Raw genomic sequence first — 3,108 nt, forward strand, 5'->3', positions numbered from 1 at the left:
GTGATCTCATCCGGGACTCCGAACAACATTCGGTAACCAACCATATAGCTCAAACACGCATAAAACAACGTCGAACCTTAAGTGTGCAGACCCTGCGGGTTCGAGAACTATGTAGACATGACCCGAGTGACTCCTCGGTCAATATCCAATAGCGGGACCTGGATGCCCATATTGGATCCCACATATTCTAAGAAGATCTTATCGTTTGAACCTCAGTGCCAAGGATTCATATAATCCCGTATGCCATTCCTTTTGTCCTTCGGTATGTTACTTGCCAGAGATTCGATCGTCAGTATCCGCATACCTATTTCAATCTCGTTTACCGGCAAGTCTCTTTACTCGTTCCTTAATACAAGATCCTGCAACTTACACTAAGTCACATTGCTTGCAAGGCTTGTGTGTTATGTTGTATTACCGAGTGGGCCCCGAGATACCTCACCGTCATACGGAGTGACAAATCCGAGTCTTGATCCATACTAACTCAATGAACACCTTCGGAGATACCTGTAGAGCATCTTTATAGTCACCCAGTTACGTTGCGATGTTTGATACACACAAAGCAATCGTCCGGTGTCAGTGAGTTATATGATCTCATGGTCGTAGGAACAAATACTTGACACGCAGAAAACAGTAGCAACAAAATGACACGATCAACATGCTATGTCTATTAGTTTGGGTCTAGTCCATCACATGATTCTCCTAATAATGTGATCCCGTTATCAAGTAACAACACTTGCCTATGGCCAGGAAACCTTGACCATCTTTGATCAATGAGCTAGTCAACTAGAGGCTTACTAGGGACAGTGTTTTGTCTTTGTATCCACACAAGTATTGTGTTTCCAATCAATACAATTATAGCATGGATAATAAACGATTATCATGAACAAAGAAATATAATAATAACTAATTATTATTGCCTCTAGGGCATATTTCCAACAGTCTCCCACTTGCACTAGAGTCAATAATCTAGTTCACATCACCATGTGATTTCAACGAATCCAACACCCATATAGTTACGGGGTCTGATCACGTCTTGCTCATGAGAGAGGTTTTAGTCAACGGTTCTGAAATTTTCAGATCCGTGTGTTCTTTACAAATCTTTATGTCATCTTATAGATGCTGCTACTATGTGCTATTCGGAAATACTCCAAATATCTACTCTACTATACGAATCCGTTTCACTAGTCATAGTTATTCGGATTAGTGTCAAAGCTTACATCGACGTAACCCTTTATGAAGAACTCTTTAACCACCTCCATAATCGAGAAAAATTCCTTAGTCCATCAGTTACTAAGGATAAATTTTGACCGCTGCTAGTGATTCAATCATGGATCACTCTCTGTACCTCTCAACAGACTTGCTGCAAGGCACACATCAGGTGCGGTACTCAGCATGGCATACTTTAGAGTCTACGGCTAAGGCATAGAAGACGACCTTCGTCTATTCTCTTTATTCTGCCGTGGTCGGGTTTTGAGTCTTACTCAAATTCACACCTTACAACGCAACCAAGAACTCCTTCTTTGCTGATCTATTTTGAACTCCTTCAAAACTTGTCAAGGCATGCATCTTGTTGAAACTTCCATTAAGCGCTTTCGATCTATCTCCATAGATCTTTGATGCTCAACGTTCAAGTAGCTCAATCCAGGTATTCCTTTGAAAACTCCTTTCAAACCACCTTGTATGCTTTTCAGAAATTCTGCATTACTTCTGATCCACAATATGTCAACCACATATAATTATCAGAAATTCTATAGTGCTCCCACTCACTTCTTTGGAAATACAAGTTTCTCATAAACCTTGTACAAACCCAAAATCCTTGATCATCTCATCAAAGTGTATATTCCAACTCCGAGATGCTTGCACCAGTCCATTTAAGGATCGCTGGAGCTTGCATACTTGCTAGTATCTTTAGGATCGACAAAACCTCATGGTTGTATCTCATACAATGTTTGCTCAAGAAAACCGTCGAGGAAACAATGTTTTGACATCCTATGTGCAATATTTCATAAATAATGCATCAACTACTAACATAATTCCGATAGACTTTTAGCATCGCTACGAGTGAGAAAGTCTCATCATAGTCAACTGTTTGATCTTGTCGGAAACATCTTTGCGACAAGTCAAGCTTTTCTTAATAGTGACTTATCACCATCTTCGTCTGTCTTCCTTTTAAAGATCCATCTTTACTCAATAGTTCTATGACCATCAAGTAGTTCTTCCAAAGTCTACACTTTGTTTTCATACATGGATCCTCTCTCGGATTTCATGGCTTCCAGCCATTTGTCGGAATCTGGGCCCACCATTGCTTTCTCCATAACTCGTAGGTTCACTGTTGCTCAACAACATGACCTCCAAGACAGGGTTACCGTACCACTCTGTAGTAGTACGTGACCTTGTCAACCTACGAGGCTTGTAGTAACTCTATCCGATGCTCGATGATCACCATCATCAGCTTTCACTTCAATTGGTGTAGGCACCACAGGAACAACTTCCTGCGCCCTCCTACACACTGGTTGAAGTGATGGTTCAATAACCTCATCAAGTCCTACCACCCTCCCACTCAATTCTTTCGAGAGAAACCTTTCCTCGAGAAAGGATCTGTTTCTAGAAACAAACACTTTGCTTTCGGATCTGAGATAGGAGATGTACCCAACTGTTTTGGATATCCTATGAAGATGCATTTATCCGCTTTGGGTTCGACCTTACCAGACTGAAACTTTTTCACATAAGTGTCGAAGCCCCAAACTTTCAAGAAACGACAGTATAGATTTCTCTAAACCTCAGTCTATACTGTGTCATCTCAACGGAAATATGCGGTGCCCTATTTAAAGTGAATGCAGTTGTCTCTAACGCATAACCCATAAACGATAGTGGTAATTCGATAAGAGACATCATAGCATGCACCATACCAAATAGTCCGTGGCTATGACGTTGAGACACATCATCACACTATGATGTTCCAGGTGCCATGAACTGCAAAACAATTTCCACATTGTCTTAACTGCATACCAAAACTCGTAACTCAGATATTCATTTCTATGATCATATCGCAGACAGTTTATCCTCTTGTTACGACGAACTTCACTCCTGAAACAGAATTGAACTTTT

This window comes from Hordeum vulgare, chromosome 5H (assembly GCF_904849725.1).
Source record: "Hordeum vulgare subsp. vulgare chromosome 5H, MorexV3_pseudomolecules_assembly, whole genome shotgun sequence".
Classification (NCBI taxonomy): domain Eukaryota; kingdom Viridiplantae; phylum Streptophyta; class Magnoliopsida; order Poales; family Poaceae; genus Hordeum; species Hordeum vulgare.